Source organism: Lynx rufus, unplaced genomic scaffold (assembly GCF_022079265.1).
Source record: "Lynx rufus isolate CCGP_SWC_20201006 ecotype Redwood Valley unplaced genomic scaffold, mLynRuf1.p SCAF_3, whole genome shotgun sequence".
NCBI classification, from domain to species: domain Eukaryota; kingdom Metazoa; phylum Chordata; class Mammalia; order Carnivora; family Felidae; genus Lynx; species Lynx rufus.
Genome location: NW_025814845.1, coordinates 163240006 through 163255046, shown reverse-complemented (window position 1 = coordinate 163255046; position 15041 = coordinate 163240006). Strand labels below are relative to the sequence as shown.

The 15041-nt window shown below is 38.5% G+C and overlaps 1 protein-coding gene across 1 annotated transcript in view; it reads right to left on the bottom strand.

The window, feature by feature from the left end:
* The window catches only part of CSGALNACT1 (chondroitin sulfate N-acetylgalactosaminyltransferase 1), a 342441-nt gene that overhangs the window by 184048 nt on the left and 143352 nt on the right, over window positions 1–15041 (bottom strand). Inside the window, exon 2 of the mRNA XM_047091964.1 lies at window positions 67–160. The gene's annotated coding sequence lies outside the window, so the exon portion shown is untranslated. The remainder of the gene's footprint in view (window positions 1–66; window positions 161–15041) is intronic.

Genomic DNA, 15041 nt, shown 5'->3' with positions numbered 1-15041 from the left:
TGAATACAACTCAGACCATACCAAAGTTCATTTGTTAAGTAATTTATGACAAAGAGACTCACTTACCTGTAAGCATAAGAAAAGAAGGTTAGTATGAAACTACATCATTCCTCCTCTGGGTAAAAATACCTTGGCTTCTCTTCTTGAAATGGAAAGGAATCTAAAACATAAAAAAAATAAAATCAGATAAAATAAAAATAAGAAGTAGTAGCCCTTGTGATTTTCCATGTCTCAGCTGTAGGCGATATTACAAAATGGTAGAAATTTAAATTATTTAGGATGTAAAATACAATTCATTCCAGTATGGCCCCAAAATGCAGGATGGTATTTTCCCCTCCCTATTTTAATGGGTAAAATACAAAATATTTGTTCACACACGCGCGCGCGCGCGCACACACACACACACACACACACACACAAGGTTTAAATAACGGCGAAAGCCCCGTAGAAGCGTGTGTGAAAGCACAGTAGAGTCACACCGACTTGAGAAGGAACCTTTCCCCAAAACGCAAATCTCGCCAGAAAGAAACGTGCCCGCTGCCCACGCGCTGCTTCTGAACTCGCTCAGCCTGGATGCTCTGCGCGCACTGAAATCACTCAGGCTTCCAGGTTGGGGTCAGGAGTGAAAGTGCTGCCCCCCTCTGCAAGCACCGCGTGCAGCGCCACCACTATTTTTTTTTTTTAATGGTTCCACGAAATGCAACGTTATAAAAGAGCAAATCCACCTGGAAGTTTTGCCCGAGGGGCAGAGAGGGTGGCCGCCGGGAAAGCCCGGATCTCCGGGGCACGCGTCCCCGGCCCGGCCCCTAGCGGCCCGCGCGCGGCCCCGCGGAATCCCGGCCCCAGCCGCCTGCGCCGCGCCCCGCCCTCGCTCTCACCCTCACCGCGGTCCTGGCCGAGTGCTGAGCGGTGGGGTACGGCGGCCGCCCCACGCCACCCCTGCCTTTAAGGAGTTCCACTGGAGGCCACACGTGCGGCAACGAAGATAAAAGCGGAAGGAAAAAAGGTACAACCAAATCACTCTGGAAGCAAAGGCAGGGAAAATATTCTGGAAAGGGCCTACGCCCTCCTGTTAAATAAGTGGTAACAATGTTATCCTCAATTAATTAACGCAGAGTCATCTTTCCCAAGAGTTTTCATAATTATGTCTCATCTGTCTTTCTAATTCAAGTAACAGCAAAAAGTGAAAAACACTATTGTTCCCGTTTCACATACAGAAATCAAAAAGGTCCGGAGTGGCTATACACGGTCAAAGAAAAGACTAAGAAGCTCCTAGAGCCCGCCACCACTTGTCCTTTCTCTGTGGGGACAGCCTCCTGGTGGCTAAGGTGGATCTGTCACATTTTTGTTTCTTCCCTCACCTAAGTTTGAAGGTTTTCTCTGAGGCATTGCCAGTAACGGTAACGATGTGAGGTACGTCAATCACTATACAAGTCAGGAGGCCATCTGTGTTTGCACCCTCTTTACAGTTTACCTTGGGTTTAGGGTTCAAGTTCGCTGGGCCAGCCTGGGGCGGTCCTCTCACGGCCCAGCGCTGTGCCCTCCACCGCGACTTGGGCTGCAGCTCTGCCTCTTTTGGCTTTGTTCTCACAACCGGCACTTCCGTTCCTGCCTGGCTAATTAATCTATGTCCAAATGGAATTGCTGTTGGCAGAAAGGCAGCAATGCCAAAGTGGAATAATCACTTGGACCTGAATCTGAGTTGTTTTCCATCCTTGACAACAAATAATGTTATTCCAGAGCCTGCGGGCCAAGAGTTGAAATGAGTTTATAATTTGGCTTCCAATCTCACATTCTCATTCTCACCCACTTAAATTTTCTTTTCTGTCTTTTAGCATGCAGGGGGCAGCTTTGGAGGCTAAATCACTGACATGGTCTTTATTGATATCCTTAATGAATATTCTCTGCCATCTAAATTAAAAGGGGAAAAATCCACATCGTCCAAAACCATTCTTGTTTTAATAATGAAACTAAATAGACTGTGCTGCCTCCATACGATCATTAATAATCTAATTTGTACTTCTCTCTCCAGCAACCTGAAGAGAAACGTTCACAGGTTTTTCATCCACACACAGTAGTCCACATTCATCCAGTTTCTAAGTGCCCGGCCCTAGCAATGCCAAACTGCAGGGTAAGAGCCACAGGATGGCCCAGTGCCCTGCTCTTTTCCTAGTGAAAGAACTCATTAAAACTCCAATCCTTGGCTCTAGGAAGTACGCTGTCTCCTTAGCAGTTCCAAAAATCATGTTCCCCAAGAAAGCAATCATCTCAAGCTAGTGATGGAAAAGGAAAGAGACAGGAAGGCAGAACCACTGACAGGACTCCCTTAGAGATCCGGGTGGAAGGGGAATTAGCATCATGGAAAATTACTGAAGGTAAATGGAAGGTATGTTAGGGAGAAGTGGGTGTGTTCAACTGGACACACCCTCTATTAGAAGAAAGGCAGGGGACATGGACTATACACTTACAATGTGCCATGCACTGTTCATTACATAGGAACTCATTCAATCCCCACAACAATGCTATGGATATGTGTGTTGATAGTCCCATTTTACAAATGGGGAAAAGGAGGCTCAAAGGTGTTAAGAAACCTCCCTACTAGTACATGCTAAAGCCAGGATTTTTCTGACTTTAAAGCCAAAGCTCTAAAGAGAAAAAGGAAAGCAAGCCTTTACTTTTTCTATTGTGCAACACTGTCTTACCTGCAAATACTAGTCTTCATGTGTGGTTTTCTAAGAGAGTACAGGGCTTATAGGGGCTCATACTGAATTAAAGTGGTGGCCTGAAGATATGCCAAAGGTTGCCACTGAGGCCTTGAGAACATAGCCCCCTGCTGGTCCCCTGAATCTCTCATCCTTTACAAGAAATCACAATGGCAAAAACACACTCTTGGATAAGTCTTCCTGAATATCAAAGAAACATACAATAAGAATGCGCTCAAAATAAAAGCTAAATCCAGGAAAGCAACTGTAGGTATATAGATAAAGTGCCTTGCTTTGTTCAATTCAGAAAATAGTTCTCAACAACACCCCTCAGTCTAAACATTTGTATCCAGGTCTGAGGTCCCCTCTCCTGTCACCTGATGCCTACTGTGATTTTGACAGTTTGGCCTAAAGAATAAGGATTATGGAGACACTTATGTGGCTTTGCAAGTTTTAGTTATGGTAAAAAGGCCCGAGAAAGCAGATGTGCATGAAAGTGGCTGGGAGAACATCCATGGAAAAATCACATACTTGGATTTAGAAGTTCCCAGCAGTATTCTAAAGGTTAGGAAGTCTGCCCCATCTGACCCCCACAGTAATGAGTTTGACATACATTAATTTACAGTACTCCATATATAAGTCAGCTTTCAATCATATTAAAAGAAGACTAACCAAAATCAACTATTGAAAACAGAAATAAAAAATGTTGAAAATGAGTTACACTGAGATCAATCATATTTTAACAATCTAGCAACCCATTCTATTCAATGTACAATCCTAAGTGAAAGTTCCCGGCATTTTAGTTCCTAAAGAGCTTCAAAACCACAATTGATCCAATGGTGCAATAATATCCATCCATGTGCCTTCAGCTCCAAGGCTTCCTCACTTTCATAAATGTCAATCTTTAAATCTTCAGTCCATCTACACCACATATATATCAGACACATTGATTCCTGAAATGTGAGAAATAAGAAAGGAAGACTGGGGCACCTGGGTGGCTCAGTTGGTTAAGAAATAAACATTAAAAAGAATTAAAAAAAAAAAAAGGAAGCAAGGAAGACTAACAAGCCCTTTCATCATCAATGTGCCTAAAACACCAAAAGAAAAGCATCGAGACAGAGACTAGATATGTGTCTGCCAACTCAAGCTACCTGTGAGATTTTTCTTTGTGCATATGTGGATAATAATATACAGTAAAAGCTTCGATTGCGAGTAACTTGTTCTGCGAGTATTGTGCAACATGAGCAAACATTTCTAATAAATTTTAACTTGATAAACAGCAGATGTCTCGCAATACGAGTAGTACATGATGCCAACCTCACGTGATCACAACTAAGCCAATGGTTCTTGAAATTCGCTTTGATATATAAGTGCTTTGGATTACAAGCATGTTTCCAGAATGAATTATGCTCACACACCAAGGTTTTACTGTATATGTTTTTAAATCTTGGTAGTAATGTCTTTTATTTGTATATATCAGTGGAGTCTTCTATGGTACTGGAAGACAGAGAAGGGACAGTGTCAGGAACTGTGTGGACAACTTCTAAAATTATCTTTCTCAAGAATATGTTTCAGAAAAGAAAGTGCCCTTGGATACTGCACATCACAAATCACATGTAACTATATTCTTGGCCACATTCCTTCCACATTAAATAATTATACTGAAAATAGTTATTGTAGAGCACAACTGACTTTGAAAGTCATGAGTTTCCCAAAAAGTGTTGCTTTTCTATTATCCTGTGCAATGAAAAACAGTATAACTATGTCCTGATCTAGTATGTAAAGAAGCAGACTGAATGAGAAGATATCCCTTTATCTCTTTCTTATTCCTAATCCTTCCAGTGAAGTGGGTCACTCTTATTTTCTTCATTTCAATTTTTCATTCTGATAAATGGGGACAATCTCAGATACTATTAGCAGAATTATCAAGACTATGAACAAAATTATATTGCTAAATTATTTGAAGTCTCTTTTAAAATGTATAGGTCTACTAACACCTTAAAGGGTATCAAATAATATTTTCCTCATAAAGACTTACCAAGTGCCTCCCAAGCTAGGCAGTGGGGTCCCTCTGGGGTCCCTGCTTGAGCCACCCTCACATTATCAACATGTGAACCGCTAACATGTTCAAGAATGAAATGATTCACATGCTAAACAGAGATCCAGGGGCGCCTGGGTGGCTCAGTCAGTTAAGCATCCGATTCTTGGTTTCAGCTCGGGTCATGATCTCACGGTTTATGAGTTCAAGCCCTGCATTGGGCCCTGTGCTGACAGTGCCTACTTGGGATTCTTTCTCTCCCTCTCTCTCTGCCCCTCCCCTGATTGCTCTCTCTCTCTCTCTCTCTCTCTCTCTCTCTCTCTCTCTCTCTCAAAATAAATAAACTTTTAAAAAAAGATTTCAAAAAATAAACAGATCTAAATAATCTACTCTTAGAGCAGAATGAAAGACAGACTAATTTGGACTGGAGAAGATCACAGTTATATCTAGTCTCTTGGAAAGAAACTGCATTGCTCTGTTTGCCATTAGTTGTGAGACCAATGACCTAAATCAGTTACGATACAGACAGTTGATGTACCTCCATAAAAGAGAGCTATTTTCCAGCACACGGTCTGCAGTGCTGCAGTTACACTCACATGCAATTGTTCATTTTATTAGACATCCACTCCTAATACATTCTTCTGGGCCAGCCCCACCCCATTAGATACTGCAGCTGTTGGGCATGGGCTAAATACCATCACAGATACTAATGAGGCATGAACAGTGTTTCAGGGAGATCTGCTGTACTTAATCCCGCACAGAACAAGAGATTTGGATTTTCATCAATCAGGGACTGACTGAATGTTTGTGTCCCTCCCAAAATTCATATGTTGAAATTCTAATCCCAAGGTGATGGTATTTGAAGGTAGAGCCTTTTGGAGGTAATTAGGTCATGAGGGTGGAGCCATCATGAGTGGGAGTAGTGCCCTTAGAAGAAGAGGCCAGAGAACTATCTAGCTCTTCTCTAGACATGTGAGAACGCAACAAGAAGTCAGCTGTCTGCAACCCAGAAGAGGTTTCTCACCAGAGCCCAACTATGCTGACACCATGGTCTTGGACTTCCAGATTGCAGAAATGTGAGAATAAATGCCTGTTGTAGATAAGCCACCCAATTTATGGTGTTTTGTTATAGCAACCCAAGCTGACTAAGATACCATCTTAAATGCACTACTGTGAAACTTTAGATAAGTCCGTAACTTCTTCGCCTGTGTCTCCAGGTCTGTAAAAGGGATTGGCCCAAGCTAGTGATTCTCAGTGAAGGAGGATGATCTTTATCTGTTGCTTCCCACCCACACTACATTCTTATACACCCTGTACATAAGAAGATATGTTACAGCTGGGGACAAGCTGCACAGACAAGGGCTGAAGATCCAGGACAGCATTTAGACTCAGATGCTAACACTAGGGAAGGGGGCTTTAAAAAGGAGCTCAAAGAAGAACTCCTTTTAAAAAGGCTCAAAGAAGATACAATGGTCAAGAAGTATAGCTCATCAAGGATGCAATTCCCAGGCAACAGATCCCTATGTAGAGAAGCTCAAAGAGAACAAATCATACAGCCCAACTCCTTACACACCAGCAAGCCAGTCGCAACACAACAGCAACATAGGGAGTGAGCTTGTGGTTCAGAAATCACAGGTCTGTCCCAGTGCTGCTATTAAGTTATTATGACCTTGAGCTAGTCACCTATAAAATAAAAGTTGGGACCAGATTCTCCAAGTTACCTTTGAGTACAGAAACCACACCTTCTTTTCATTGTTCCATATAAACCTCTATCTGCCACTAGAATGGTCTTAAAGAATAAAATCTTTAAGGTCAGTATACACATCCTCCACTACAGGCTCGGTTTTTAAATTACTGCATCCCCAGGCTTCTTGGGCAAAGTAAGCACTCAGGACAACTGCCTAGGACACAAGTTTAAGAAGTAGAATGGGTAAAGTTTGTTTTCTCTGCCTTTATGACTCCCTCTGGCTAAATTCTACCCTCCACACTGACAAGTCTTGGAACTTCTGGCACTGAGGCTTGATCTATAGTATTCATAGGGCTCATGACACTGTGATAGATGAAGAAATTAAATCTTTCACCAAACTTGAATGGGCATTTTGAATGGTAATTTTTATCTTCTTCCTTCCCAGATGCAGGAATGTCAATAGTTGAGAGATCCCATGGTGTTGGTAAAAAGTCATTATAAAAATGGACTTGCCTCCTAAACGATCTCTCATTATTTTGCAAATGTATTACTTTTGCCGTATCAATTTTTAGTTTATTTCATGTTATGCTCCAGTTGCAAGGGAAGTGAGAACATACTGTCCACATTTTCAAAAAAAAAAAGACCGTAACATTAACAGAATAAATATTTCACCGTAAAAATAAAAACTGTTGCAAATATTTATATAATTGAATTTATTCAGTCAATTCACTGGGTTAGGCCAATGGAAGTATGCTTTTTTTTAATACTGAGAGTCAAAGAGACAGGAGGAAACTTTAATCTCGACCTGCAAATAAATAAATAAAAATACTGCTTATAGACACCATTTTTTAAAATGTGCATACAGAATGCAAATGGGTGTTACTTTCAGGGAACTTACAATTGCTGTATAGTATTTTCTATGTATACTGGATAACAATGAAATAGAAAATAAGAACATGAAACACAGACATTTCACCAATTAATATTTTCAAATCATCAAAATGTGTTTTTATGCCACATCATGGCCAGTTAAGCAAGACAGAGGTAAAGACTGCACAAAGAAAAAATTATTGAACACTCAGCAATAAGAATAAATGTGCAATTGATACATGAATCAACATGGATGATAATTATGCTGAAAGCCAGACAGATAAAAAACATACAGTATTATTCCATTTAAATAAAATTCTAGCAGATCAGTGTTTGGCTGAGGATGGGGGTAGGGGATGGGGAGGGGCCCAGAGGTACCAAGATAGTGGGATTACTGAGGGGCACACAAAAACACTGCTGGTGATGTATATGTTCATTTTCTTGATTTTGGTGATGGTTTCATGTGTATATCAAAATTAATCAAAGTGCATACTTTAAATATGTGGTTTTAGTACATATCAATTATACCTCCTAAAGCTATAAAAATTGAGAGACAAAAATAGGGGAAAAAATGTAAGATAGTAGTTAAATCTGGGGTAATTAAGATAGCTGTTGGATGAAAAGCTACAGAAAATAAATTAACACTAGATCCATAAAAGACTACCAGAGAAAGATTTCTGATTGTTGAAAGTTTCAGGAAGTTTACAATCCCAAAAAAGTCTTTCTAAGCACCTAAGGGCCATGCCTAGATAATACTCATCCATCCCTCAAAAAATAAAAAAGTTCTTATTTCTTTAAGACTTTTGACAGAAATAGGTCTAACTATCCTCAGAACAATAACAATAGCAATAACATTTATTGAGCACTTGCTATAAACCAGGTCCACATCTAATGGGGTATCCCATTTAATCCTCACCTAAGGGAACTAAAGGATAGATACTATTATGATCCTCCATTTTACAGATGATACTGAAATTCAAAGAGGTTAAATAATTTGCTTAATGTCATCCACCATCCCAGCTGTGGAGCTGGGATATGAACCCAGGTGGTCTGATTCTAGAGTCAAGCTCTTGAAAGTAAACTTCTCTCCCACTACTAGACAAACAGGATTCTGGAATAATGAATGCTATAGATCATGATTGCTGACTCACACCTCTGATGGCGTCAAGAAAATCTTTGTGAATTAAAGAGCTACATTTCTAAGTCTGAAGGCTAATCTTTTGTGTGAAAAATACAGAAAAAGTCAGTAATGAAGTGATGATGGAATGTAAGGGCAATTTCAACAAGGTGGAGCAGAAAAAATAATAGCCAGAAAGCAACAGACTTGGTTTTGGCCATGTCCTCACTGGTGACTATAACCTTGGGCAAGTCATTTCTCCCCCTTGGGTCTGTTTCCTCTTTGGCAAAATTAAAAGTTTGGACTAATCGATTTCTAAGATTCCTTCCAACTCTATGATCCTTGCCAGTCCTCTTTTGGGGAATCTTCCTTGCACTGTGTAACTTGGGTCAAAAATTTTCCACGACACCAAACACATTTCAGATACAAAGCTGCCTCCATCCCCTAAAACACCCAGACCCCTCCCACACAGAGCAAATTCCTCCATTATTTCCCAAAGGTATTCTGTTCCAAAGAGACAACCCCAAAGGAAGGCCCAGGGGAAGGCAAAGGATCCCTCCACCCGGGCTCACCATATTCTGTGCACTCTGACAGCCTTTCACTACAAAACCACTAACAAGTTGATTTAGGCCTTCCAGTGATGAAAAGGAGGTACCCCATCACCCAGCACCTCATTCCATCTTCCCTGTGAAGCTTCTGACATCTGAGATGATCCAAAGTACTTAGTATGTTACGGCTATAGGTGCCCGATTCCATTTATTTCCACTCCTGTTGGTTCTCTAAAGTGGCTATTCTCTCTTCGCACTAAAAACACATCATTTTCTCTTTTTAAATGATGGATTTTGTGACCCTTTGGGGAGACATAAAAAAATAGGAGCAACTAAATAAGGCAATTGTAAACCATTTCAGCATCTATAAAACCTTCTACTTTATCACAAAAGAAAAGAAAGAAAAAGCAGCTGGAAAAAAATGCAGCTGATAGGGAACTTGATATCTTTAAGAACAACTTCTCTCATGAATTTTCATCTCCATATTTTGGAATTTTAGCTGACTTGGAAATTATTTCTAGGAAAAGCATTTCTTGAGAGTGATAACTCCTTTCACAAGGCAATGGTGAGCAACTCTTAAATATTATGAGGAATACAATGTCAATTTTTCTACACCTATATGCCTGCTGTACATTTTTATTCTATATTTCATACACTATTTTCATAGATACTGTGTTCTATCTCAGAACATGTGTTTATTTTTATTTACTCACTTAACAATCATTATACTATAATAAACCAAAAATTAAAATATGGATCACTTTTCCCCAGAAATTTACAAAATTCACTTCCTTTATCATTGCACAGGCATAGGTATTATGTGGTTGTGTTCACTGAGTGTACACTATTTTCTAATTTTTTGCTTGAATTCTCCATATATCTACTCAGTCCATGTATCTGTCATTTTAAATGGAACAATATTCCACTGCATCATTAAAATGGTTTAATTAGCCATCTTTCAGTTAGTTGTTCCCACACATTATTATAACCTAGTCAAGCATCTTTAAATAAATAAATTTTGTTCTTCCTTTTGGAGTTATTTCCTCAGGCTATAATCTGAAAAGTGGGATTAACAGTTTAAAGATCATAATTATAAACTGGATGGTTTTTATTATAAATTGCCAGATGGCTCTCCAAAAGAGGTATTACCAGCTTGCATGTCAACAGAAAAATAGGAGCCTGACTTTTTCTTTATAGTCTCCTTAACACTACTGGGCTTTCCTGGATTTATTAATTTTGGGATGATTTTAAAAGAACGATGTAAAATCTTTTAGTTCTTTGAATCTGTCATATAGTTTGTTTAATACTCTTACTGCATCTTTTTTGTAATCTGGCACACAAATGCCAGGTGCTTTATGTGCCTTTTAACTCATTCAATACCCCTGACTGCCTTATAAAGCAGAAACCACAAATTTTATTTTCACTAAGAAAACTGAGTCTCAAAAGGTTCAATAATGTGCACAAGATTCCAAGGCTAATATTTGATGTTCTCAGGATTTAAACTCACTATCTACTTTCAGTGAATTCTCCACTACACCATCCTGCCTCATAGCTACAATCTTTAAAAATCTTGCCAGTTTTTCTTTTCTCTTCTTTTCTTTTCTTCCTTCCTTCCTTCCTTCCTTCCTTCCTTCCTTCCTTCCTTTCTTCCTTTTTGGTTTAGTTTTCCTATTTATTGAGGGATAAAATACACAAGTAGAATGATAAAAGTACTCAGTGAATTTTTGCATACTGCTATACAGTGTAACCAGCACACAGATCAAGATATAGAATCTCATCAGCTTAGTACCTTTTCTTTTTCTTACTTTTTAAACATAGATTGTTTTTGTGTTTGTCATTCTTTATAGGGCCTTACTGAAGCTATGAAAATAGGTACTTAATAAACTTTGTTTAATTATTGAAGATTGGAGCTATAAGCGACCTCAGAGATTATGTACTCCAACCTCTTAAACTTCCATATATGGAAATTGAAGCCCAGAAGGAAACTGACTTATCCAAGATCTAACAATGCAGAGCTATTTCTATCACCCCATGCTTCCCTCACCTACCAAGGGCTGGTTGCTCTCCAACTCCCTACATTAAAGACATAGTGAGAGGTGACAAAGAAGGAATGGTACATAACAGAGAAAGAGTACCTGGATAAAGTTTTTTTTTTTTTTACTATTTATTTTAAGTTAGTCTTGAAGTACCCAAAGGGTCTAATTGATAGAGAAATGCTCATTAAGCTCACTTTACTATAAAGTATACACGAAAGTATAACGCTTGAAATCAAATGAATTTTGTCCCTCAGAATAGTCTACTTGAAAGAATAAACACTGATTCCAATAATCTGCTATTCCTCATGACTTCTTCTGAATGCCCCCTTTTAGATGAGCTTGCAGAGCTAATTTGAGTCAAATAAACAAACTAATTTTATTTTTAAAACTACAAAATTAGCATCAAAAGAATAAAAACTGGATGTGTGCCTTTTAAATCACTAGAAAGAAAGCAAAAATAGAATCCATATAACAGAAGCAAAGAGAATAACAAGAGGCATATAAAGAAGAAATGTTTTTTTAATTGACAAAAAGATCAAACCTATGAAATATGACAATAAATGTAAATGGGTTAAACATCCCCAACAAAAACAAAGATTCTCAACATCAATTATATGCTGTTTATAAGAAAGGTCTAAAGCCAAATGACTCAGAAATCTAAAATAAAAGGAAGAGCAAAATGTATCTAGAAACAAAAATGAAAAAAAAGTTTGGATGGCAATATTTACATTAAACAAAGCAGAATATAAGGCAAAAGAACATTTAACAAGACAGAAAATATGTGAAACATTTCAACCTCACTAATGATAAAAATTCCACTTTTACGTAGTTTAACTTATCAAACTGACAAATATATTTTAATTTATAATATTTTTTATCATTGTGGATACAACCAAATAGACATCCATATGCCTTTATTATAAAGACAATAGGAAAATGGATAGTACAATATGAATATATACTATGGAATAAAATTACCCACTAAAAATCATGTTTTACAAAATGTAATGAATGGCAATCATACAATGCTAAGTAAAAGAGGCAAGGTACAAGATATAAACAGTAGAATTTCCACTGGTCTTAAATAAAACACATGACATATTGTTAAAATTATTAAAAAATATATATACCAAAATAATACTCTGCTTAAATTAAGGAAGATCCTTAGTTCCTTTTTTTTTTCCCTTCACTATTTTTCTCTATTGGGGGAAAAAAAAGGTCTCGAGTCCAAGATAAAGATAGCATGGGGGGATTTTGCTCCTTTTATGAATCACCATCCAGAATTCCAGAAGCAGACAAATGCCATCCCAGGGCATTGACAAGGGAGGCAGAGAAAAGGTTTGTTGTGTTAGATGAGAATTCTCAACTTCAATCACCTTCAGGCTGTAAACCCCATAATTTCTGGTGTTTTCTCCCAAGGATTGATTAATGTTTAACTGGAATATAAACTCTGTTAATTTTCCTTTTTATTCTATGCTCTCCAAATGAACATATATTATCACTTTCCTAAGCAGAGCAAGTAAACTAATAAATAAAACAGTAATACAATTCAATCACCCCCTTTGTTCACAAATCTGTCCTACAAAGACAGATTTGCCAATGTTAGAAAAAAAGGTTGTGCAGGTGCTCAAGGATAATTCTGAACAAGAGCTTCCAAAAATATTTTAAGTGAAGACAGTCTTATGGGAATAGCTTCCCAAAGTATCTTCATTGAATTACTTTGCAGTGATTTTGATGTATGTATTTTGACATGTTAGGATATCTTAAAATAAAATTGTACTGCTTTATGTTAACATGTCATTTATTTAGCAACTTGAAGGAAGAATAGGTAAGTTTTTAAAAGAAGGACTCAATAAAAGTCATTATATTCTTATATGCTTAAAATGAGATTGGTACTCACTATCATGATTAGGAAATAATCAGGTTCCAGATCTTTTGGGAAGTTCTCTATACCAAAAAAATTATAATACAAATGGCTATCAAGTGTGACTGCAAGGTTGGTATTCACAGACCTAAAGAACCTTAAGAATCATGGCATCCAACATCTGTTCTTCTAGAAATCACAGTCCAGAGACATGAAATGACTCCCCTAAGTTCTTAGCTAGCACTTTTTCCTAGCATAGCTGCATCTGCAGTCTCTTCTGAGTTTTTCCTTCCCACTGGATTTACATTTACCATCCATTTCCTTCTACACTGAACTCTTCTGTAGGAGAAATTTTTAATGGAGGGCAGGTGACTGAACAGGCGTCTCTTCTTCATCTAACATAAATGTACCGAGTGCCTTCAAGGTGTCAAGTTCTATGATGAGGCTATCGTCTTTGCCTTCAGAGAGCTCACAGATGATCTATTCCCTCACCATCCACAATTCCAAAGGCTAAAGTGTATGAGGAAGCACAGGCAGGCTACCATGGGAGCAGAGGGAAAGAGCAGCTAATCAGATTAGGTTTATCAGACTCACATCTGCGTTGTGAAAGGCAGTGAGTTGTGAAAGTTGGGAGTACAGATGAAGGAAGAGATGGGAGGACAACAGCATAGCATTCTAGGCAGGAGGGCCCACAGAAAACTCAGACATGAGAAAGTATGCCAGAGTTTGGAACCTACAAGAAGTTGAACGTGGCTGGAATTTCAGATACTTAAAGTAGAAGCAGATGAAGTGATTGAGAAAGCTGGAAATCTCCACTAAGTGAAGGAATCGTGTCTTCAAGGCAATGAAGTCACTAAAGGAATTTAAGCAAGAAACTGAAATGGTCATACTTGTATTTTAAAATGTTCTTTGTAGGGCCATGATGAGGCTGGGCTAGAGAGGTAAGGACCCAAGGTGTGGAAACAACTAGAGACTCCAGCAGTTATGGAGGCCTGCACCATGGAGGGCTGGTGTGGGCCAGGGACAGGTTTATAAGACATGCATTTGAGACTTGGTGATCATCTTCATGTGGAGTGAGGGCAAAGGAGGAGACTATTTAAAGTTTTAACTTTCTCCTTTTTCAGAAAACATTTTTGAATAGTTTATACTTTCATGTCACAATAACAAAATGTTCTGTCCTCAGACTTAAATTTCAAGGCATACTGACTAATTCTGACAAGAAAATTGGAAGCAGAGACCAGTGAGGTTACTTCAGAGAGAGAGTGACAAAGGAGAAACAGGACAAATGTGTCCACAAGTCACAGAGTAATATAGTGATTATAGTGCCAGAAGAATTTAGGTTCAAATTCCAGTCTGACCACTTGAAACTTTGGGCAAGTTGTCCTTTTTAAATCTCAGTTTCCTTATTCCTAAAATGAGGATAATAATTGGATTTACATGAGGAGGTTAATCAGGAGGATAATATAAGGAGAAAGTACAAAATGCAATAACTAATCCACAGTGAGCACTCATTAAATGATCACATAGTATGGAGGATTTCCCAGGGATGGAAAAGAATAATTTTTTATTAAAATATTATCTTTTGGGGCACTTGAGTGGCTCAGTAGGTTAAGTGTTGACTCTTCATTTCAGCTCAGGTCATGATCTCACGGTTGTGGGATCAAGCGCTGGGGTCATCCTGGGTGTGCAGCCTGCTTGAGATTCTCTCTCTCTCCTTCTTCCTCTGCCACTCCCCTGCTCCTGCTCTCTCTCAAAAAAAATATTTAAAAAATAAAATATTATCTTTTATTGTTAAGATACCCTGAGTTATGGGTATTGGGCAAAAAGGGCATCGACACCCCATTGGTAGCACCTAACCCAAAGCTTGTGTCAGATGCTCCTTCCCAGTTGCAAGTAGGGCCATCAGAAGGAGCAAAGGTGCTCACATGGGGATCACGAGACACAAAATCTGTCAGAAGAACTCTGGGAAGTAAAAGCTTAAGAGGTGATGACACAGAAACAGAAAAATCTTTTAGGTAAAAGGAGACGTATTACCTATTTTATATTCTAAATAGATGAACAGAGAAACTCAAAGCTATTTCTCTTTAAGTTTTAAAAATACTGTGAAGACCCTGAGGCTTTTATCGTTTTCACAGAGGTAATAAGGTAACTAGTCCAAGGTCTAGGAAAACTCCAGTAG